General features: G+C 49.3%; 1 protein-coding gene across 3 annotated transcripts in view; it reads left to right on the top strand.

Moving 5' to 3' along the window:
• LOC106594940 (neurocalcin-delta A) overlaps nucleotides 1-24,770 on the top strand; it is an 86,448-nt gene that overhangs the window by 31,276 nt on the left and 30,402 nt on the right. The window contains exon 1 of one of the 3 annotated variants that reach the window (XM_045714116.1): nucleotides 1,266-1,707. The exons of the other annotated variants lie outside the window; for them this stretch is intronic. The gene's annotated coding sequence lies outside the window, so the exon portion shown is untranslated. Of the gene's footprint in view, nucleotides 1-1,265; nucleotides 1,708-24,770 lie in introns of those variants that run through there. 3 annotated transcript variants of the gene reach the window in all.

Below are 24,770 nucleotides of genomic sequence, written 5' to 3'. Positions count from 1 at the left end.
GGCTGTAGTCACTCCTCACCAGGACCAGTGTCCCTCAAACCAGGACCAGTGTTGGGCTGTAGTCCGCATGTCCCTCACCAGGACCAGGACCAGCTGTTGGGCTGTAGTCCAGGCATGTCCCTCACCAGGACCGGGACCAGTGTTGGGCTGTAGTTCAGGCATGTCCCTCACCAGGACCAGACCAGTGTCCCTCACCAGGACCAGTGTTGGGCTGTAGTCCCTCACCAGGACCAGGACCAGTGTCCCTCACCAGGACCAGACCAGTGTCCAGCAGCAGGACGTCTTACATGAAGGTCGTCTTCAGACCACTTGACTCTAGGTGCTGTAGTTGGATTGGTCTTCTCCTCAGTAATACATGTTTTCTGAACAATCCCAATGTAAATCTGCCAACACCCTGCTCATAAGATCGTTCAGTCTTCTTCTAAATGTAACTTTTATTTAACTATGCAATTTATTTTTATTTAACTACTGCGTGTGGTTCAGTAGTTTAGCTGAGAAGATCAGACCTGCGTGTGGTTCAGTAGTTTAGCTGAGAAGATCAGTCCTGCGTGTGGTTCAGTAGTTTAGCTGAGAAGATCAGACCTGCGTGTGGTTCAGTAGTTTAGCTGAGAAGATCAGACCTGCGTGTGGTTCAGTAGTTTAGCTGAGAAGATCAGTCCTGCGTGTGGTTCAGTAGTTTAGCTGAGAAGATCAGACCTGCGTATAGTATGGAAACGAAGTGGCCGAAACCCAAACCTCCTTCCCCTTTCATGTGACTCAGTCGTCCAGTTTTTAAAAAACGAGACCTTTTTTTTTAACTCTGCAGGCTTGTTGTTTAATAACATGTGTCTGGATCTCTCTGTCCTGCTGTGGACTGTATTTCCCAGCCCTGGCTGCTGCTGTTATAGATGACCTATTGAAACGGCTTTCAGCAGTAGCTCCCGCCCCCAGCCCCCCCTCCCCTAGCGGTCTACTGTTACCAGGGCAACGCCTTTCATAGAACCGTGTCATGTGACCGCCGGGGGTTGACGAGAGAGAGAGAGAGAGAGAGAGAGAGAGAGAGAGAGAGAGAGAGAGAGAGAGAGAGAGAGAGAGAGAGAGAGAGAGAGAGAGAGAGAGAGAGAGAGAGAGAGAGAGAGAGAGAGAGAGAGAGAGAGAGAGAGAGAGAGAGAGAGAGAGAGAGAGAGAGAGAGAGAGAGAGAGAGAGAGAGAGAGAGAGAGAGAGAGAGAGAGAGAGAGAGAGAGAGAGAGAGAGAGAGAGAGCAGCAGCTGTGGGGGCTTGTGGGACTCCTCCTCCTTCTTGGGTTTTTTGGGTGTCGCTAGTTGTTGTCACTGCTGCCTGGTCCAGTCGAGCGTCTTTCTCTGTCCCTGTTTACTGCTGTTCTGTTAGCGAGATACTCTGCTGGTTACCGCTGCCTGGTCCAGTCGAGCCTCCTAGTCGAGCCTCTCTCTCTGTCCCCCTGCTTCCTGCTGTTCTGTTAGCTGGATACTCTCCTGTCGTCCCCGCTGCCAGGTCCAGTCCAGCCTCCTAGTCGAGCCTCTCTCTCTGTCCCCCTGCTTCCTGCTGTTCTGTTAGCTGGATACTCTCCTGTCGTCCCCGCTGCCAGGTCCAGTCCAGCCTCCTAGTCGAGCCTCTCTCTCTGTCCCCCTGCTTCCTGCTGTTCTGTAGTTGGCGCTGCTGTCATTATGGACTGTTAGCAGATCTACATTTACTACACACCAAGTGAGGTAAGATCTCTGGTCTTGTCTTTTTTGTGTGAGAAACGTTTTTCATGTTTTGTTAAATGATTTGCTATTTCTTTAATAAGCTCAGCAACGAACACACTTCTCATATGCCTTTTTTTTTTGTTGCAATGTTTTGAGAGCTGCGCGTTTGACCACAAGCAACAGGCATCAGAACCATTTGCATTGTGTTGGTTTGAATAAGGAACTGTGAAGGGCTATGAAATACTACTTTCCCATCAGCCCAGAGACGGAGTTAGAATACTGTTGGATAGAGGGGGTTAGATAGAGGGGGTTAGAATACTGTTGGATAGAGGGGGTTAGATAGAGGGGGTTAGAATACTGTTGGATAGAGGGGGTTAGAATACTGTTGGATAGAGGGGGTTAGATAGAGGGGGTTAGAATACTGTTGGATAGAGGGGGTTGGATAGAGGGGGTTAGAATACTGTTGGATAGAGGGGTTGGATAGAGGGGGTTAGAATACTGTTGGATAGAGGGGGTTGGATAGAGGGGGTTAGAATACTGTTGGATAGAGGGGGTTGAATAGAGGGGGTTAGAATACTTTTGGATAGAGGGGGTTAGATAGAGGGGTTTGAATACTGTTGGATAGAGGGGGTTAGAATACTGTTGGATAGAGGGGTTGGATAGAGGGGTTGGAATACTGTTGGATAGAGGGGTTGGATAGAGGGGGTTAGAATACTGTTGGATAGAGGGGGTTAGAATACTGTTGGATTAGAGGGGGTTAGAATACTGTTGGATAGAGGGTTGGATAGAGGGGTTAGAATACTGTTGGATAGAGGGGTATAGAGGGGTTAGAATACTGTTGGATAGAGGGGGTTAGATAGAGGGGGTTAGAATACTGTTGGATTAGAGAGGGGTTAGAATACTGTTGGATAGAGGGTAGAGGGGTTAGAATACTGTTGGATAGAGGGGTTGGTAGAGGGGTTAGAATACTGTTGGATAGAGGGGTGGGGTTAGAATACTGTTGGATAGAGGGGGGTTAGAATACTGTTGGATAGAGTTGTAGAGGGGTTAGAATACTGTTGGGTAGAGAGGGGGGTTAGAATACTGTTGGGTAGAGAGGGGGTTAGAATACTGTTGGATAGAGACGGAGTTAGAATACTGTTGGATAGAGAGGGGGTTAGAATACTGTTCGATAGAGAGGGTTGGGGTTAGAATACTGTTGGGTAGAGGGGGGGTTAGAATACTGTTGGATAGAGAGGGGGTTAGAATACTGTTGGATAGAGAGGGGGTTAGAATACTGTTGGATAGAGTAAGGGGGGTTAGAATACTGTTGGATAGAGAGAGGGGTTAGAATACTGTTGGATAGAGTAGGGGGTTAGAATACTGTTGGATAGAGAGGGGTTAGAATACTGTTGGATAGAGAGGGGTTAGAATACTGTTGGATAGAGTAGGGGTTAGAATACTGTTGGATAGAGGAGGGGGTTAGAATACTGTTGGATAGAGAAGGGGTTAGAATACTGTTGGATAGAGGGGGTTAGAATACTGTTGGATAGAGAGGGGTTAGAATACTGTTGGATAGAGAGGGGTTAGAATACTGTTGGATAGAGAGGGGGTTAGAATACTGTTGGATAGAGAGGGGGTTGGAATACTGTTGGATAGAGAGGGGGTTAGAATACTGTTGGATAGAGAGGGGGTTAGAATACTGTTGGATAGAGAGGGGGTTAGAATACTGTTGGATAGAGAGGGGGTTGGAATACTGTTGGATAGAGAGGGGGTTAGAATACTGTTGGATAGAGAGGGGGTTAGAATACTGTTGGGTAGAGAGGGGGTTAGAATACTGTTGGGTAGAGAGGGGGGTTAGAATACTGTTGGGTAGAGAGGGGGGTTAGAATACTGTTGGGTAGAGAGGGGGTTAGAATACTGTTGGATAGAGAGGGGGTTAGAATACTGTTGGATAGAGAGGGGTTAGAATACTGTTGGATAGAGAGGGGGTTAGAATACTGTTGGATAGAGAGGGGGTTAGAATACTGTTGGATAGAGAGGGGTTGGAATACTGTTGGATAGAGAGGGGGTTAGAATACTGTTGGATAGAGAGGGGGTTAGAATACTGTTGGATAGAGGGGGGGGTTAGAATACTGTTGGATAGAGAGGGGGTTAGAATACTGTTGGATAGAGAGGGGGTTAGAATACTGTTGGGTAGAGAGGGGTTAGAATACTGTTGGGTAGAGAGGGGTTGGAATACTGTTGGATAGAGAGGGGTTAGAATACTGTTGGATAGAGAGGGGGTTTAGAATACTGTTGGGTAGAGAGGGGGGTTAGAATACTGTTGGATAGAGAGGGGGTTAGAATACTGTTGGATAGAGAGGGGGTTGGAATACTGTTGGATAGAGAGGGGGTTAGAATACTGTTGGATAGAGAGGGGGTTGGAATACTGTTGGATAGAGAGGGGTTGGAATACTGTTGGATAGAGAGGGGGTTAGAATACTGTTGGATAGAGAGGGGGGTTAGAATACTGTTGGATAGAGGGGTTAGAATACTGTTGGATAGAGAGGGGGTTAGAATACTGTTGGATAGAGAGGGGGTTAGAATACTGTTGGATAGAGAGGGGGTTGGAATACTGTTGGATAGAGAGGGGTTGGAATACTGTTGGATAGAGAGGGGGTTAGAATACTGTTGGATAGAGAGGGGGTTAGAATACTGTTGGATAGAGAGGGGTTAGAATACTGTTGGATAGAGAGGGGGTTAGAATACTGTTGGATAGAGAGGGGTTAGAATACTGTTGGATAGAGAGGGGGTTAGAATACTGTTGGATAGAGAGGGGGTTGGAATACTGTTGGATAGAGAGGGGGTTAGAATACTGTTGGATAGAGAGGGGTTAGAATACTGTTGGGTAGAGAGGGGGTTAGAATACTGTTGGATAGAGGGGAAGGGGTTGGAATACTGTTGGATAGAGAGGGGGTTAGAATACTGTTGGATAGAGAGGGGTTGGAATACTGTTGGATAGAGAGGGGGTTGGAATACTGTTGGATAGAGAGGGGGTTGGAATACTGTTGGATAGAGAGGGGGTTGGATAGAGAGGGGGTTAGAATACTGTTGGATAGAGAGGGGGCTACCAAAGCGTTATAATGTCAGTGGGCTGGAGGTGGAGGTTGGGGCTGGGGTTAGAGGGGGGGAGTTCAGGGGTCAAGCAGCTGCCTCAGAGGAGGGGATGGGGTTAGAGGAGGGGATGGGGTTAGAGGAGGGGAGGGGATGGGGTTTTAAGGGAGGGAGAGGGGGAGATCCAGCAGCCTGTGGGGACCAGAGATAAAGAGAGGGGGGGGTACATATCTCCTCTACAGACACACTGACATGTTCTCTTCTCCCTCGCTCACTGGCTCATCCCTCGCTTTATCTTTCCCTCTTTCTCTCTCTGCTCTAAACAGCTTAATACAGCAGTGGTAGGAGTCCTCTCTCTCTCTCTCTCTCTCTCACTCTCTCACTCTCTCTCTCTTACTCTACTCAGCTTAATACAGCAGTGGTAGGAGTCTCTCTCAGCAACAGGTCTTTCTATCTGAGTAAGGTGTAGCAGGTTAAGATGATATTGAGGTAGTTCAGGATGTAGACTGGTGACCTGGGGTCCATTCCTCTATGATATCGAGGTAGTTCAGGATGTAGACTGGTGACCTGGGGTCCGTTCCTCTGAGATGATATTGAGGTAGTTCAGGATGTGGACTGGTGACCTGGGGTCCGTTCCTCTATGATATTGAGGTAGTTCAGGATGTGGACTGGTGACCTGGGGTCCGTTCCTCTGAGATGATATTGAGGTAGTTCAGGATGTAATGACCTGGGGTCCGTTCCTCTATGATATTGAGGTAGTTCAGGATGTAGACTGGTGACCTGGGGTCCGTTCATCTGAGATGATATTGAGGTAGTTCAGGATGTAGACTGATGACCTGGGGTCCATTCCTCTGAGATGATATTGAGGTAGTTCAGGATGTGGACTGGTGACCTGGGGTCCGTTCATCTGAGATGATATTGAGGTAGTTCAGGATGTAGACTGGTGACCTGGGGTCCATTCCTCTGAGATGATATTGAGGTAGTTCAGGATGTAGACTGATGACCTGGGGTCCATTCCTCTGAGATGATATTGAGGTAGTTCAGGATGTGGACTGGTGACCTGGGGTCCGTTCATCTGAGATGATATTGAGGTAGTTCAGGATGTAGACTGGTGACCTGGGGTCCATTCCTCTGAGATGATATTGAGGTAGTTCAGGATGTAGACTGGTGACCTGGGGTCCGTTCCTCTGAGATGATATTGAGGTAGTTCAGGATGTAATGACCCGGGGTCCATTCCTCTGAGCTAAAAGCCCTCATCTCACAGTGGAATGTAATTGCTGTTGCTTCTTCATGGGTAATTCACGTCCCGTGATGATGACACGTCACGTTGGTGTTCAGCTGTCTGTGTTGCTGCTGCTGCTGCTGTCTGGACGACACGGGGACGGGTGAGCTCACCTCACGGAAGTGTGTGTTTCCCAGAGGACGTTTTAAAGAGGGTGATTTTAGACGAGAGGACGGACAGCGAAACAACGGTTGACAAACGACGGTAGAAACAAGAGACACTTGTGTCGGTTTCAGCTCTTTTCGTTCCAGTTTTAACCAGCTCCAAACGGGCCAATCGCTGCAGTCTCAACGGAGCCTCTTCCTGTTGTGAAACGGGCTGTAGAAATACAGGCTCTCTGTCTCTGCACAGGCAAGGAGGAGGCCCTTTGGAGGGAGAAGAAGAAGGGTTAACTGGGAGATTGATCTCTCTCTATATCTCTGTCTCTCTGTATGTATCTCTTTTGCTGTATACGTCTCTCTCTCTGTATATCTCTCTCTCTCTCTGTATCTCTCTCTCTCTCTGTCTCTCTGTATCTCTCTCTCTCTCTGTATCGCTCTCTCTCTCTGTATCTCTCTCTCTCTCTCTGTATCTCTCTCTCTCTCTCTGTATCTCTCTCTCTGTATCTCTCTCTGTATCTCTCTCTCTCTCTCTGTATCGCTCTCTCTCTCTCTCTGTATCTCTCTCTCTCTCTGTATCTCTCTCTCTCTCTGTATCTCTATCTCTCTCTCTGTATCTCTGTCTGTATCTGGGGAGGCAGGTAGTCTAGTGGTTAGAGCGTTGGGCCAGTAACCGGAAGGTTGCAAGATCGAATCCCCCGAGCTGACAAGGTAAAAATCTGTCGTTCTGCCCCCTGAACAAGGCAGTTAACCCACTGTTCCCTGGTAGGCTGTCATTATAAATAAGAATTTGTTCTTAACTGACTTGCCTGGTTAAATAAAAGTAAGAAATAAAACAATTGTCTCTCTGTCGCTCTGTCTTTCTGTCTCGATTGAATTAAGTTGAATTAAATTTGCTTTATTGGCATGATGTAACGATGTACTGTACCAGTCAAAAGTTTGGACACACCGACTCATTCAAGGGTTTTTCTTTATTTTTACTGTTTTCTACATTGTAGAATAATAGTGAAGACATCAAAAATATGAAATAACACATATGGAATCATGTAGTAACCAAAAAAGGGTTAAACAATTCAAAATATATTTTATTTTCTTCAAAGTAGCCACCCTTTGCCTTGATGACAGCTTTGTACACTCTTGGCATTCTCTCAACCAGCTTCACCTGGAATGCTTTTCCAACAGTCTTGAAGAAGTTCCCACATATGCTGAGCACTTGTTGGCTGCTTTTCCTTCACTCTGCGGTCCAACTCATCTCAAACCATCTCAATTGGGTTGAGGTCGGGTGATTGTGGAGGCCAGGTGATCTGATGCAGCACTCCATCACTCTCCTTCCTGGTCAAATAGCCCTTACACAGCCTAGAGGTGTGTTGGGTCATTGTCCTGTTGAAAAACAAATGATAGTCCCACTAAGCGCAAACCAGATGGGATGGCGTATCGCTGCAGAATGCTGCGGTAGCCATGCTGGTTAAGTGTGCCTTGAATTCTAAATAAATCAGTGTCACCAACAAAGCACCCCCAAACCATCACACCACCTCCTCCTCCATGCTTCACGGTGGGAATCACACCTCCTCCTCCATGCTTCATGGTGTGAACCACACATGCAGAGATCATCCGTTCACCTACTCTGAGTCTCACAAAGACACAGCGGTTAGAACCAAAAATATCAAATTTGGACTCATCAGACCAAAGGACAGATTTCCACCGGTCTAATGTCCATTGCTCGTGTTTCTTGGCCCAAGCAAGTCTCTTCTTCTTATTGGTGTCCTTTAGTAGTGGTTTCTCTGCAGCAATTCAGCCATGAAGGTCTGATTCACACAGTCTCCTCTGAACAGTTGATGTTGAGATGTCTGTTACTTGAACTCTGTGAAGCATTTATTTGGGCTGCAATTTCTGAGGCTGGTAACTCTAATGAACTTATCCTCTGCAGCAGAGGTAACTCTGGGTCTTCCTTTCCTGTGGCGGTCCTCATGAGAGCCAGTTTCATCATAGCGCTTGATGGTTTTGCGACTCTACTTAAAGAAACTTTCAAAGTTCTTGAAATTTGCCGTATTGACTGACCTTCATGTCTTAAAGTAATGATGGACTGTCGTTTCTCTTTGCTTATTTGAGCTGTTCTTGCCATAATATGGACTTGGTCTTTTACCAAATAGGGCCATCTTCTGTATACCACCCCTACCTTGTCACAACACAGCTGATTGGCTCAAACGCATTAAGAAGGAAAGAAATTCCACAAATTAACAAGGCACACCTGTTAATTGAAATGCATTCCAGGTGACTACCTCACGAAGCTGGTTGAGAGAACGCCAAGAGTGTGCAAAGCTGTCGTCAAGGCAAAGGGTGGCTAATTTGAATCTCAAATATAAAATTGGTTACTACAAATCCCATATGTTTTGATGTCGTCACTATTATTCTACAATGTAGAATAATATTAAACAAGTAAGAAAAAAACCTTGAATGAGTCCAAACTGTTGACTGGTACTGTACATAATGCCAAAAGCTTACTCTGGAGATTTACAATATTAACAGAATTAAAATATTAATTAAGACATTCAACGGGACAACAGCAATAATCAAGGGTCAAAATAAACATACTTTGATGAATGACAATAAGCGTAGAGGACATGATTGGTCTGTCAGACACTGTCCCTCATCTTATGGCAGGAAGCAATGTAGTGCGCTGCCAAGCCACAGCTCTCTGCGTCCTCCCCCAACAGGACGGGTAGCCTATCCTCATCAGAGAGGTCTTTTGAAACCTTGAATAAGGGTTTCAAATTTGGGGAAATGACACTCTCTAATTGTTTTATATTTTTGACATTTTGTCAGGAAATGCAGCTCCGTCTCAGGTTCTGCTGTTGTGCAGTGGCTGCACAGCCTTTCCTCTACAGGGAGCCAGGTTTTCCTGTGTCTACCCTTCTCAATAGCAAGGCTGTGCTCACTGAGCCTGTACTTTGTCAATGTTTTTCTAAGGTTTTGATCAGTAACCATGGTGAAATATTTAGCCACGGTGTACTGTCGATTTAGGGCCAGATAGCACTGCATCTTGCTTTGTGTTTGTGTTTCCCAATAAGCAATGTAGTTTTGTTTTCACTGTGTTGTAATTTGGTTTATTCTGATTGATTGGATGTTCTGGTCCTGAGGCTTCAGTGTGTTAGTAGAACAGGTTAGTGAACTCAGCCCCAGGACCAGCTGGATGAGGGTCCTGAGGCTTCAGTGTGTTAGTAGAACAGGTTAGTGAACTCAGCCCCAGGACCAGCTGGATGAGGGTCCTGAGGCTTCAGTGTGTTAGTAGAACAGGTTAGTGAACTCAGCCCCAGGACCAGCTGGATGAGGGTCCTGAGGCTTCAGTGTGTTAGTAGAACAGGTTTGTGAACTCAGCCCCAGGACCAGCTGGATGAGGGTCCTGAGGCTTCAGTGTGTTAGTAGAACAGGTTAGTGAACTCAGCCCCAGGACCAGCTGGATGAGGGTCCTGAGGCTTCAGTGTGTTTAGTAGAACAGGTTAGTGAACTCAGCCCCAGGACCAGCTGGATGAGGGTCCTGAGGCTTCAGTGTGTTAGTAGAACAGGTTTGTGAACTCAGCCCCAGGACCAGCTGGATGAGGGTCCTGAGGCTTCAGTGTGTTAGTAGAACAGGTTAGTGAACTCAGCCCCAGGACCAGCTGGATGAGGGGACTCTTTTCTTTGCTCAGCTCTTGGCATTGCAGGGCTTGGTAATGATATGAGAGGGGGGTCACTGTATTTTAGATGTTTCCAGAACTTAATTGCTTTCTCTCTCAGTTCATTCACTTCCTCATTATGGTGTCCAGTTGAGCTTATTTTAACCTCAGTATTTGTAGTGTGTACAGTACTATATATATTTAAACCTCAGTAATTGTAGTGTGTACAGTACTATATATATTTAAACCTCAGTAATTGTAGTGTGTACAGTACTCTATATATTTAAACCTCAGTAATTGTAGTGTGTACAGTACTCTATATATTTTGTACCAGTTGAGAACTTTGGTCTAATTCCCTGAGATCTGGATCTTCTCTGGAAAATCATTATTTTAGTATTTTTGGGGTTTACTGCCAGGGCCCAGGTCTGGCAGTACTGCTCTAGCAGGTCCAGGCTCTGCTGTAGGCCGTGTGCTGTGGGTGACAGCAGGCACAGGTCATCTGCGAAGAGTAGGCATTTAACCTCTGAATGGAGACTTAACACCAGGGGCTGAGGATTTATCTAGAATAATGTCCAATTCATAATGTAAATATTGAAGAGTGCAGGGCTCAGATTGCAACCCTGGCGAAAGCCCCGCCCCGGGTAAAGAATCATTATTGTTTTGCCAGTTTTGATGCTGAGCGTATTGCCAGTATACATTGATTTAATTATGTCATGTTTTACCCCCTACACCACTTTCAATAACTTTGTAGAACAGTCCTGTTTGCCCAATAAAATCAAATGCTTTTTGGAAGTCGATAAAGCGAGCGTATATTTTGGTATTATTTTGGTGGACATGTTTATCTATCAGGATCTAAATATTATCGGTCCTGCGACATTTTGGTATGAATCCCAATTTGGCTTTTACTCAAGACATTTATAATACTACAGAAAACCTTCCCCAAGTTACTGTTCACACAAATGCCTCTGTAATTGTGTCAAATTTCGTCTCCGTTCTTAAAGGTTGGGGTTATGAGTCCTTGATTCCAGATGTCAGGGAAATAACCTACACTCAGGATCAAATGAAACAGTTTTAATATAACCAGTTGACATTTTGCAGTAGTGAGTTTGAGCATCTCATTTAGGATGCCATCAGGTCTGCATGCTTTTATTTGGTCCTTTATAGCTTTCAACTTCTCATGAATTTGGCGTTCTGCGTTTGCATCAATGTGGACGGTGGTGTAGAGTGGTGTAAATGGGTCGTCCATCAATGTGGACGGTGATGTAGAGTGGTGTAAATGGGTCGTCCATCAATGTGGACGGTGATGTAGAGTGGTGTAAATGGGTCGTCCATCATTGTGGACGGTGGTGTAGAGTGGTGTAAATGGGTCGTCCATCAATGTGGACGGTGATGTAGAGTGGTGTAAATGGGTCGTCCATCATTGTGGACGGTGGTGTAGAGTGGTGTAAATGGGTCGTCCATCAACGTGAACGGTGGTGTAAATGGGTCGTCCATCAATGTGGACGGTGATGTAGAGTGGTGTAAATGGGTCGTCCATCAACGTGGACGGTGATGTAGAGTGGTGTAAATGGGTCGTCCATCAACGTGGACGGTGATGTAGAGTGGTGTAAATGGGTCGTCCATCAATGTGGACGGTGATGTAGAGTGGTGTAAATGGGTCGTCCATCAACGTGGACGGTGATGTAGAGTGGTGTAAATGGGTCGTCCATCAACGTGGACGGTGGTGTAGAGTGGTGTAAATGGGTCGTCCATCAACGTGGACGGTGGTGTAAATGGGTCGTCCATTTTGTATCTCTAATTCCTCTAGTTTCCATTTTAGTTGTTTGTGTTTATGAACTTTATGAATATTACAATCTGCATAAAACCAGTTTTCTATTTATTTTAATTTGTTTTTGATCAATTTCAGTTGTGCTTCTTTTGCTGTTTGCTTGAATATATAATAAATGGTTTTGTTCTGATATATTGACGTCTTCTTTACTGGGAGTGAATGTGGTCTCCAGAAAGTTATCTAAGAGTATTTTAATATTTTGACTCCCAAGTTGCTGTCTGGTATTTTTTCAGTGCTGTTTTGGGCCCAATCTGTATGAATTCATGATGTTGTACAGATTACTGGGCTGTGAATGTCTGGGTGTTTCCAGGTCTGTTCTTTAGAGGAACAACGTAATCTGGCTGTGATCAGACGAGAGGTGTTAGTGGGCTTGACGGTGAGAGAGAGAGAGAGAGAGAGTGAGTGAGTGAGAGATGCAGAGAGAGAGAGATAGAGAGAGAGAGAGAGAGAGAGAGATACAGAGAGAGAGAGAGATACAGAGAGAGAGAGAGAGATACAGAGAGAGAGAGAGAGATACAGAGAGAGAGAGAGAGAGAGAGAGAGAGAGAGAGAGAGAGATACAGAGAGAGAGAGAGATACAGAGAGAGAGAGAGAGAGAGAGATACAGAGAGAGAGAGAGAGATACAGAGAGAGAGAGAGAGATACAGAGAGAGAGAGAGAGATACAGAGAGAGAGAGAGAGATACAGAGAGAGAGAGAGATACAGAGAGAGAGATACAGAGAGAGAGAGAGATACAGAGAGAGAGAGAGATACAGAGAGAGAGAGAGATACAGAGAGAGAGAGAGAGATACAGAGAGAGAGAGAGATACAGAGAGAGAGAGAGATACAGAGAGAGAGAGAGATACAGAGAGAGAGAGAGAGAGAGAGAGAGATACAGAGAGAGAGATACAGAGAGAGAGAGATACAGAGAGAGAGATACAGAGAGAGAGATACAGAGAGAGAGATACAGAGAGAGAGAGAGATACAGAGAGAGAGAGATACAGAGAGAGAGCGATACAGAGAGAGAGAGAGAGAGAGAGTCCATGTCTGTGATAACAGCACCACTTTACTGTGGCCAAGAGGAGAGCAGTAGGTGAATCTCCCCAGAGTCCGTCCCTCCCGGTAACCTCCCGGTAACCTACCATTTGACAGAATACAGACCCAGACTTCTACAGAGCTGCAACAGATCCCTTCTGTTGTTGTTGACGCTGCCGTCACTGTGGTTTCTATGGGGAGATGGAGACAGTTAAACACTATGGCCTGTAATAACGCTGAGGGGGAGGTGGAGACAGTTAAACACTATGGCCTGTAATAACGCTGAGGGGGAGATGGAGACAGTTAAACACTATGGCCTGTAATAACGCTGAGGGGGAGGTGGAGACAGTTAAACACTATGGCCTGTAATAACGCTGAGGGGGAGATGGAGACAGTTAAACACTATGGCCTGTAATAACGCTGAGGGGGGGGTGGAGACAGTTAAACACTATGGCCTGTAATAACGCTGAGGGGGAGGTGGAGACAGTTAAACACTATGGCCTGTAATAACGCTGAGGGGGAGGTGGAGACAGTTAAACACTATGGCCTGTAATAACGCTGAGGGGGAGATGGAGACAGTTAAACACTATGGCCTGTAATAACGCTGAGGGGGAGATGGAGACAGTTAAACACTATGGCCTGTAATAACGCTGAGGGGGAGATGGAGACAGTTAAACACTATGGCCTGTAATAACGCTGAGGGGGAGATGGAGACAGTTAAACACTATGGCCTGTAATAACGCTGAGGGGGGTGGAGACAGTTAAACACTATGGCCTGTAATAACGCTGAGGGGGAGATGGAGACAGTTAAACACTATGGCCTGTAATAACGCTGAGGGGGGATGGAGACAGTTAAACACTATGGCCTGTAATAACGCTGAGGGGGGGTGGAGACAGTTAAACACTATGGCCTGTAATAACGCTGAGGGGGGGGTGGAGACAGTTAAACACTATGGCCTGTAATAACGCTGAGGGGGAGATGGAGACAGTTAAACACTATGGCCTGTAATAACGCTGAGGGGGGGGGTGGAGACAGTTAAACACTATGGCCTGTAATAACGCTGAGGGGGAGGTGGAGACAGTTAAACACTATGGCCTGTAATAACGCTGAGGGGGAGATGGAGACAGTTAAACACTATGGCCTGTAATAACGCTGAGGGGGAGATGGAGACAGTTAAACACTATGGCCTGTAATAACGCTGAGGGGGAGGTGGAGACAGTTAAACACTATGGCCTGTAATAACGCTGAGGGGGAGGTGGAGACAGTTAAACACTATGGCCTGTAATAACGCTGAGGGGGGTGGAGACAGTTAAACACTATGGCCTGTAATAACGCTGAGGGGGGGTGGAGACAGTTAAACACTATGGCCTGTAATAACGCTGAGGGAGTGAGACAGTTAAACACTATGGCCTGTAATAACGCTGAGGGGGTGGTGGTGGGGGTTGTATGTTGATGGGGTATATGTTGTGGGTGTATATGGTGCGGGTGTATGTTGGGGGTGTATGTTGTGGGTGTATATTGCGGGTGTATGTGTTGTGGGTGTATATTGTGCGGGTGTATGTATTGCGGGTGTATGTATTGCGGGTGTATGTTGCGCGAAGGAACACACATTTTTCTGTCCGTTTTAACCTCATGTGATATTTACCCATTTTGAGGGGATCCGTTAGATTTTGTAGTTGGGATTTGTACCAAATCAATCCTCCAGAGTCTCTGCCTCTATTGACAGAGCTGTGTTTCTGTGACGACACAATGACTCTTTACCCTCCCCACAATGCCTCGCTCTCTTTACCCTCCCCACAATGCCTCGCTCTCTTTACCCTCCCCACAATGCCTCGCTCTCTTTACCCTCCCCACAATGCCTCGCTCTCTTTACCCTCCCCACAATGCCTCCTCTTTTACCCTCCCCACAATGCCTCTTTTACCCTCCCCACAATGCCTCATCTTTTACCCTCCCCACAATGCCTCGCTCTCTTTACCCTCCCCACAATGCCTCGCTCTCTTTACCCTCCCCACAATGCCTCGCTCTCTTTACCCTCCCCACAATGCCTCCTCTTTTACCCTCCCCACAATGCCTCGCTCTCTTTACCCTCCCCACAATGCCTCGCTCTCTTTACCCTCCCCACAATGCCTCGCTCTCTTTACCCTCCCCACAATGCCTCGCTCTCTTTACCCTCCCCACAATGCCTCGCTCTCTTTACCCTCCCCACAATGCCCTACACTGCCTCGCTGCCTCTTTACCCTCCCCACAATGCCTCGCCTCTTTACCCTCCCCACAATGCCTCGCTCTCTTTACCCTCCCCACAATGCCTCGCTCTCTTTACCCTCCCCACAATGCCTCGCTCTCTTTACCCTCCCCACAATGCCTCGCTCTCTTTACCCTCCCCACAATGCCTCGCTTCTTTACCCTCCCCACAATGCCTCGCTCTCTTTACCCTCCCCACAATGCCTCGCTCTCTTTACCCTCCCCACAATGCCTCGCTCTCTTTACCCTCCCCACAATGCCTCGCTCTCTTTACCCTCCCCACAATGCCTCGCTCTTTTACCCTCCCCACAATGCCTCGCTCTCTTTACCCTCCCCACAATGCCTCCTCCCATGCCTCCCTTTACCCTCCCCACAATGCCTCGCTCTCTTTACCCTCCCCACAATGCCTCGCTCCTTTACCCTCCCCACAATGCCTCGCTCCCTTTACCCTCCCCACAATGCCTCGCTCCCTTTACCCTCCCCACAATGCCTCCCTTTACCCTCCCCACAATGCCTCGCTCTCTTTACCCTCCCCACAATGCCTCGCTCTCTTTACCCTCCCCACAATGCCTCGCTCTCCTTTACCCTCCCCACAATGCCTCGCTCCTTTACCCTCCCCACAATGCCTCGCTCCTTTACCCTCCCCACAATGCCTCGCTCTCTTTACCCTCCCCACAATGCCTCGCTCTCTTTACCCTCCCCACAATGCCTCGCTCTCTTTACCCTCCCCACAATGCCTCGCTCCCTTTACCCTCCCCACAATGCCTCGCTCTCTTTACCCTCCCCACAATGCCTCGCTCTCTTTACCCTCCCCACAATGCCTCGCTCCCTTTACCCTCCCCACAATGCCTCGCTCTCTTTACCCTCCCCACAATGCCTCGCTCTCTTTACCCTCCCCACAATGCCTCGCTCTCTTTACCCTCCCCACAATGCCTCGCTCCTTTACCCTCCCCACAATGCCTCGCTCTCTTTACCCTCCCCACAATGCCTCGCTCTCTTTACCCTCCCCACAATGCCTCGCTCTCTTTACCCTCCCCACAATGCCTCGCTCTCTTTACCTTCCCCCACAATGCCTCACTCTCTTTACCCTCCCCACAATGCCTCGCTCTCTTTACCCTCCCCACAATGCCTCGCTCTCTTTACCTTCCCCCACAATGCCTCTTTACCCTCCCCACAATGCCTCACTCTCTTTACCCTCCCCACAATGCCTCGCTCTCTTTACCTTCCCCCACAATGCCTCACTCTCTTTACCCTCCCCCCTCTGTGTGTGTGTTGTGTGTGTGTGTGTGTGTGTGTGTGTGTGTGTGTGTGTGTGTGTGTGTGTGTCCAGCTGGGTTAGTCTAGCATGCGCTGGCCAGCGGGGGAGTTGTCGTCTCAGAGGAAGGATGACACAAGTGTTGTCAGAGGAACAGACTAACAGCAGGGACACAGGGCCAGTCCTGGTCAGAGAGACTAACAGCAGGGACACAGGGCCAGTCCTGGTCAGAGAGACTAACAGCAGGGACACAGGGCCAGTCCTGGTCAGAGAGACTAACAGCAGGGACACAGGGCCAGTCCTGGTCAGAGAGACTAACAGCAGGGACACGGGGCCAGTGTTTTATCAGTCGTTACAGCCAGAATACACACATCTCATAGACCAACCTCCGTGTGTGTCGTGCCAGGTGGGTGGTTAATGTGTGGGTGGAAGTAGATAGCTAGTGTCCCTCCGTGTGTGTGTGTCGTGCCAGGTGGGTGGTTATTGTGTGGGTGGAAGTAGATAGCTAGTGTCCCTCCGTGTGTGTGTGTCGTGCCAGGTGGGTGGTTATTGTGTGGGTGGAAGTAGATAGCTAGTGTCTCTCTGTGTGTGTGTGTCGTGCCAGGTGGGTGGTTAATGTGTGGGTGGAAGTAGATAGCTAGTGTCTCTCTGTGTGGGTGGTTAATGTGTGGGTGCTAGTAGATAGCTAGTGTCTCTCTGTGTGGGTGGTTAATGTGTAGGTGGAAGTAGATAGCTAGTGTCTCTCTGTGTGGGTGGTTAATGTGTGGGTGGAAGTAGATAGCTAGTGTCTCTCTGTGTGGGTGGTTAATGTGTGGGTGGAAGTAGATAGCTAGTGTCCCTCCGTGTGTGTCGTGCCAGGTGGGTGGTTAATGTGTGGGTGGAAGTAGATAGCTAGTGTCCCTCCGTGTGTGTCGTGCCAGGTGGGTGGTTAATGTGTGGGTGGAAGTAGATAGCTAGTGTCCCTCCGTGTGTGTCGTGCCAGGTGGGTGGTTATTGTGTAGGTGGAAGTAGATAGCTAGTGTCTCTCTGTAAATCCAATCTAATATCTCTTTATGTTTTTCCATGCTTTCTTCTTAGGCTAGTTTATTTAACGTGGCAGTCACACAGTCCCCAAATTAGTACTTATCCAGTCTGATAAGCCTCCCTCTGTGTGTTTGTGTAGAGCGGCTGGATGTAAGACATGGAGTCAGCTTACCGTCCCTCTCCTTACGGTAGCATCCAGCGTTGTAGCGCCACAGGAAGACGTCTACAACACGAACCCCCAAAACCGCTCTCCAGCTCGGCTTGAACTGAAACAAAGCCAGGTTATGGAATGCTGGTTAGGAGTTTGAGGTTACCCAGGGGCATTCTGGGGAAGCAGCCACTCTCTCTGAAACACACACACACACACTCCCCTATGATTGGACCTGAAATAATGGCCCGCTTTTTAGAGGGTGCAGGTTCGGTCCAGAACGCCTCCCTGTCGGGGCCCTGGTCGGTCCAGAACGCCTCCCTGTCGGGGCCCTGGTCGGTCCAGAACGCCTCCCTGTCGGGGCCCTGGTCGGTCCAGAACGCCTCCCTGTCGGGGCCCTGGTCGGTCCAGAACGCCTCCCTGTCGGGGCCCTGGTCGGTCCAGAACGCCTCCCTGTCGGGGCCCTGGTCGGTCCAGAACGCCTCCCTGTCGGGGCCCTGGTCGGTCCAGAACGCCTCCCTGTCGGGGCCCTGGTCGGTCCAGAACGCCTCCCTGTCGGGGCCCTGGTCGGTCCAGAACGCCTCCCTGTCGGGGCCCTGGTCGGTCCAGAACGCCTCCCTGTCGGGGCCCTGGTCGGTCCAGAACGCCTCCCTGTCGGGGCCCTGGTCGGTCCAGAACGCCTCCCTGTCGGGGCCCTGGTCAGAATAAATGCAGTAAATGAGCAATAAGGATGCAGTCGCAAGAGTTGAACCTTGTAACACTATCAGTGGAAGCAGCTGTAGTTTTTTGGGGGGGTGATATGGAAGAGGGATTATTTGTCCAGCAGAGAGAACTCTGGCTGTGTTACATGTCTGAATGTCAAGCTGTTATCTGCTCTGCTCTCTGTGTTCTGTAAAGCGGGGCTCTCGCCGTAAAGCGGGGCTCTCGCCGTAAAGCGGGGCTCTCGCCGTAAAGCGGGGCTCTCGCCGTAAAGCGGGGCTCTCGCCGTAAAGCGGGGCTCTCGCCGTAAAGCGGGGCTCTCGCCGTAAAGCGGGGCTCTCCTCGCCGTAAAGCGGGTCTCGCCGTAAAGCGGCTCTCGCTGTCACGATGACTGGCGGCTTTAGAGGGTTCTTTCTGAACGGAACCACTTCCACTGTTCCCACCAGAATCTTTCTTCTGAACCGGTTCCTTTGAATGTGGAACTTTGAATGTCTTTTTTATCTATCTATCTATCTATCTATCTATCTATCTATCTATCTATCTATCTATCTATCTAACAAGCTTCTGCTTGCAGAGCGGCACCAGAATTAAAAAAAACACCTATTACCTGTTTGTAGTTAATAAATCCAATGTGATATCTAGGCCTATAGTATCCTTAACTAGCATTGAAAAGGGAATCCATTCTTCTCTAGCTAATTTAACACTGTCTCTCCCGATCTTCTGAATAATGCTGGTAACATCCGTACCTGCTCTGCTTCGTAGGGGGAAGGTAGCCTAAACACACGCGCACACACTGGCTAAGACTTTCAGCTGTTCGGCAGACACTGGCTAAGACTTTCAGCTGTTCGGCACACACTGGCTAAGACTTTCAGCTGTTCGGCAGACACTGGCTAAGACTTTCAGCTGTTCGGCACACACTGGCTAAGACTTTCAGCTGTTCGGCACACACTGGCTAAGACTTTCAGCTGTTCGGCAGACACTGGCTAAGACTTTCAGCTGTTCGGCACACGCTGGCTAAGACTTTCAGCTGTTCGGCACACACTGGCTAAGACTTTCAGCTGTTCGGCACACACTGGCTAAGACTTTCAGCTGTTCGGCAGACACTGGCTAAGACTTTCAGCTGTTCGGCAGACACTGGCTAAGACTTTCAGCTGTTCGGCACACACTGGCTAAGACTTTCAGCTGTTCGGCACACACTGGCTAAGACTTTCAGCTGTTCGGCAGACACTGGCTAAGACTTTCAGCTGTTCGGCACACACTGGCTAAGACTTTCAGCTGTTCGGCACACTGGCTAAGACTTTCAGCTGTTCGGCAGACACTGGCTAAGACTTTCAGCTGTTCGGCACACACTGGCTAAGACTTTCAGCTGTTCGGCAGACACTGGCTAAGACTTTCAGCTGTTCGGCAGACACTGGCTAAGACTTTCAGCTGTTCGGCAGACACTGGCTAAGACTTTCAGGTGGCTGTTCGGCAGACATCCTGGCTAAGACCTTTCAGCTGTTAACCAGGTAGGCACTTGAGAACAAGTCCTTTATTTAACCAGGTAGGCTAGTTGAGAACAAGTCCTTTATTTAAACAGGTAGGCTACCAGGGCAGTTGAGAACAAGTCCTTTATTTAACCAGGTTAGGCTAGTTGAGAACAAGTCCTTTATTTAACCAGGTAGGCCAGTTGAGAACAAGTCCTTTATTTAACCTGGTAGGCTAGTTGAGAACAAGTCCTTTATTTAACCAGGTATAGTGTGTACAGCTTCCAATAATATTTCAGTAGTCTCTGTTATCAGCCTAGTCCGTTCAGCTGTGTTGCAGCAGGCAGGATGGTGTGAAGGTCTCTGTTATCAGCCTAGTCCGTTCAGCTGTGTTGCAGCAGGCAGGATGGTGTGAAGGTCTCTGTTATCAGCCTAGTCCGTTCAGCTGTGTTGCAGCAGGCAGGATGGTGTGAAGGTCTCTTATCAGCCTAGTCCATTCAGCTGTGTTGTAGCAGGCAGGATGGTGTGAAGGTCTCTGTTATCAGCCTAGTCCGTTCAGCTGTGTTGCAGCAGGCAGGATGGTGTGAAGGTCTCTGTTATCAGCCTAGTCCGTTCAGCTGTGTTGTAGCAGGCAGGATGGTGTGAAGGTCTCTGTTATCAGCCTAGTCCGTTCAGCTGTGTTGTAGCAGGCAGGATGGTGTGAAGGTCTCTGTTATCAGCCTAGTCCGTTCAGCTGTGTTGCAGCAGGCAGGATGGTGTGAAGGTCTCTGTTATCAGCCTAGTCCGTTCAGCTGTGTTGTAGCAGGCAGGATGGTGTGAAGGTCTCTGTTATCAGCCTAGTCCGTTCAGCTGTGTTGCAGCAGGCAGGATGGTGTGAAGGTCTCTGTTATCAGCCTAGTCCGTTCAGCTGTGTTGCAGCAGGCAGGATGGTGTGAAGGTCTCTGTTATCAGCCTAGTCCGTACAGCTGTGTTGCAGCAGGCAGGATGGTGTGAAGGTCTTCTCTAATATGTGCGATGACACATCAGCTGTCTTTATCCAGCGGTATAAGTAGCCTTAACAACTGGTAGTCATGGCAGCAGCAGCAGCATACTACGTAATTAAGCAGTAACCTGTGAGCAGAATAATACAACAGCCTCTCGGGACAGCAGCCGAGCCGGAATAAAACAGCCTCCCTGGACAGCAGCCGAGCCGGAATAAAACAGCCTCCCGGGACAGCAGCCGAGCCGGAATAAAACAGCCAGGTCCTTTACGGCCGGGGAGCCGGGTCCTTTACGGCAGGGGAGCCGGGTCCTTTACGGCCGGGGAGCCGGGTCCTTTACGGCCGGGGAGCCGGGTCCTTTACGGCCGGGGAGCCGGGTCCTTTACGGCCGGGGAGCCGGGTCCTTTACGGCCGGGGAGCCGGGTCCTTTACGGCCGGGGAGCCGGGTCCTTTACGGCCGGGGAGCATGCCGGTTCAGGTGTGAGAAAGCAGGAAGCTCCATCACTGGTTTGTTTAACATCACTTACCTTTTTTGAAGAGTATTTCCTAAAAGGAATAAAAAACAGTGAGTGTCTGAGTGGTGCTATTTGAATTGGTTTCCTAGTCAAAATAAATGAAAGGTCTTTTGTGAAAACTAAGGAGCACGTTGTTCTCCTTCCAGGAATGTAAAGCATGTCCTCTGGTCGTCCGTGTGGTGCAGAGACTGTCCCATACATGGAACATGTGGTGATTTCCATTAGCACTCTGCTACTAGATACTGTATGACAGTACTGAGTCCTCACACCCACACAACTAGTCCACAGGCTTCACACATTATCACCGCTTTCCTGTGTGTGTGTGTGTGTGTGTGTGTGCACGTTCTTTGTGCAGCTGCTGACCTTTTCTGTGTGATGGATGTTGGACGTGTCTCAGCCTTGTCCTACTGACAGCCAGGTTCCTCTCTCCTTCCCTAGCAGCCCTCAGCCTTGTCCTACTGACAGCCAGGTTCCTCTCTCCTTCCCTAGCAGCCCTCAGCCTTGTCCTACTGACAGCCAGGTTCCTCTCTCCTTCCCTAGCAGCCCTCAGCCTTGTCCTACTGACAGCCAGGTTCCTCTCTCCTTCCATAGCAGCCCTCAGCCTTGTCCTACTGACAGCCAGGTTCCTCACTCCTTCCATAGCAGCCCTCAGCTTTGTTCTACTGACAGCCAGGTTCCTCTCTCCTTCCCTAGCAGCCCTCAGCCTTGTCCTACTGACAGCCAGGTTCCTCTCTCCTTCCCTAGCAGCCCTCAGCCTTGTCCTACTGACAGCCAGGTTCCTCTCTCCTTCCCTAGCAGCCCTCAGCCTTGTTCTACTGACAGCCAGGTTCCTCTCTCCTTCCCTAGCAGCCCTCAGCCTTGTTCTACTGACAGCCAGGTTCCTCTCTCCTTCCCTAGCAGCCCTCAGCCTTGTTCTACTGACAGCCAGGTTCCTCTCTCCTTCCCTAGCAGCCCTCAGCCTTGTTCTACTGACAGCCAGGTTCCTCTCTCCTTCCCTAGCAGCCCTCAGCCTTGTCCTACTGACAGCCAGGTTCCTCACTCCTTCCATAGCAGCCCTCAGCTTTGTTCTACTGACAGCCAGGTTCCTCTCTCCTTCCCTAGCAGCCCTCAGCCTTGTCCTACTGACAGCCAGGTTCCTCTCTCCTTCCCTAGCAGCCCTCAGCCTTGTCCTACTGACAGCCAGGTTCCTCTCTCCTTCCCTAGCAGCCCTCAGCCTTGTCCTACTGACAGCCAGGTTCCTCTCTCCTTCCCTAGCAGCCCTCAGCCTTGTTCTACTGACAGCCAGGTTCCTCTCTCCTTCCCTAGCAGCCCTCAGCCTTGTTCTACTGACAGCCAGGTTCCTCTCTCCTTCCCTAGCAGCCCTCAGCCTTGTCCTACTGACAGCCAGGTTCCTCTCTCCTTCCATAGCAGCCCTCAGCCTTGTCCTACTGACAGCCAGGTTCCTCTCTCCTTCCCTAGCAGCCCTCAGCCTTGTCCTACTGACAGCCAGGTTCCTCTCTCCTTCCCTAGCAGCCCTCAGCCTTGTCCTGCTGACAGCCAGGTTCCTCTCTCCTTCCCTAGCAGCCCTCAGCCTTGTCCTACTGACAGCCAGGTTCCTCTCTCCTTCCCTAGCAGCCCTCAGCCTTGTTCTACTGACAGCCAGGTTCCTCTCTCCTTCCCTAGCAGCCCTCAGCCTTGTCCTACTGACAGCCAGGTTCCTCTCTCCTTCCCTAGCAGCCCTCAGCCTTGTCCTACTGACAGCCAGGTTCCTCTCTCCTTCCCTAGCAGCCCTCAGCCTTGTCCTACTGACAGCCAGGTTCCTCTCTCCTTCCATAGCAGCCCTCAGCCCAGGTCCTAACACTGCTTATCAAACACACGGTGTTACCCAGGTCCTAACGCTGCTTATCAAACACGCGGTGTTACCCAGGTCCTAACGCTGCTTATCAAACACACGGTGTTACCCAGGTCCTAACGCTGCTTATCGCGGTGTTACCCAGGTCCTAACACTGCTTATCAAACACACGGTGTTACCCAGGTCCTAACGCTGCTTATCAAACACGCGGTGTTACCCAGGTCCTAACGCTGCTTATCAAACACACGGTGTTACCCAGGTCCTAACGCTGCTTATCAAACACACGGTGTTACCCAGGTCCTAACGCTGCTTATCAAACACACGGTGTTACCCAGGTCCTAACGCTGCTTATCAAACACGCGGTGTTACCCAGGTCCTAACACTGCTTATCAAACACGCGGTGTTACCCAGGTCCTAACGCTGCTTATCAAACACGCGGTGTTACCCAGGTCCTAACGCTGCTTATCAAACACGCGGTGTTACCCAGGTCCTAACGCTGCTTATCAAACACGCGGTGTTACCCAGGTCCTAACACTGCTTCTGACAGGATTGACATTCATTACTAAACATTCTCATTCGGTCTTATCGTTGGAAACAAACAGCGAGACAGGAAGTGAGCTCCCCTGAGGGAATTATCAGGCGTTCTGATTGGATCCCAGTCAGCTCCCCTGAGGGAATTATCAGGCGTTCTGATTGGATCCCAGTCAGCTCCCCTGAGGGAATTATCAGGCGTTCTGATTGGATCCCAGTCAGCTCCCCTGAGGGAATTATCAGGCGTTCTGATTGGATCCCAGTCAGCTCCCCTGAGGGAATTATCAGGCGTTCTGATTGGATCCCAGTCAGCTCCCCTGAGGGAATTATCAGGCATTTGATTGGATCCCAGTCAGCTCCCCCAGAGGGAATTATCAGGCGTTCTGATTGGATCTCGGCGTTGATGATTATCACCACTGAGTGGGTCGTCGTGCCCGGGTCGTCCGTTCTGTCTTTAACCTGCTGGGTGGGAAGCCCTGAGAGAGTGGTGTGAATACTTTATCATGGTGCCACCCTGGTCAGAGTTAAACGTCTTGTCTTTAACCACGAGGCATTGTCTTGAGAGAGAGAGAGAACCAGTTCCTGTCTGTGTCTACAGCTGATTGTCCACATTAGACCTGTCCTGCACCTCCTCCAGAGTTACTGTATCAGGAAGTCAGAGGAGGACGAAGACCTGGTGAAGACATCTGACCGCTGCTCTGTTTCAGAGGAGGACGAAGACCTGATGAAGACATCTGACCGCTGCTCTGTTTCAGAGGAGGAGGACGATGACCTGGTGAAGACATCTGACCGCTGCTCTGTTTCAGAGGAGGACGAAGACCTGGTGAAGACATCTGACCTTGTTTCAGAGGAGGAGGACGAAGACCTGATGAAGACATCTGACCGCTGCTCTGTTTCAGAGGAGGACGATGACCTGATGAAGACATCTGACCGCTGCTCTGTTTCAGAGGAAGAGGATGAAGACCTGGTGAAGACATCTGACCGCTGCTGCTGTCATGGAAACATTTCATCAGCCATCTTTTACTGTTTCCCGCCGCTTCAGGAAGGAGTTTTCTGTGACTGTATTCAGACGGTAACGGCAGTTGACGAGTCAGCTCAACCCCCTTGAGCTCTGACTTCCTGTACCTTGTCCTGATGCTACTTTCTCTTTGTTTGTTATTTTCCATTATGTCATATCCTGTTGCTATATTTCCGTCTGACCACAGGAAGTGGGGCTGGGTTAGTTTGGACCCCAGGGCTGCAGGGCATGTCCCTGGAGACCCTCATTATACCAGCATGGGTATGCTGCTGCAGTACAACTCGACTGATGAGGTTTAGAGGGCTGTCTGTCTGTCTGTCTGTCCTGATGAGTTGGAGAGGGCTGTCTGTCTGTCTGTCTGTCTGTCCTGATGAGTTGGAGAGTGCTGTCTGTCTGTCTGTCTGTCTGGCTGTCTGTCTGTCCTG

The sequence above is a fragment of the Salmo salar genome, unplaced genomic scaffold, assembly GCF_905237065.1.
Source record: "Salmo salar unplaced genomic scaffold, Ssal_v3.1, whole genome shotgun sequence".
NCBI lineage: Eukaryota > Metazoa > Chordata > Actinopteri > Salmoniformes > Salmonidae > Salmo > Salmo salar.
The sequence above is the reverse complement of the archived record's forward strand: the minus strand, read 5'-3'. Positions and strand labels throughout refer to the sequence as shown.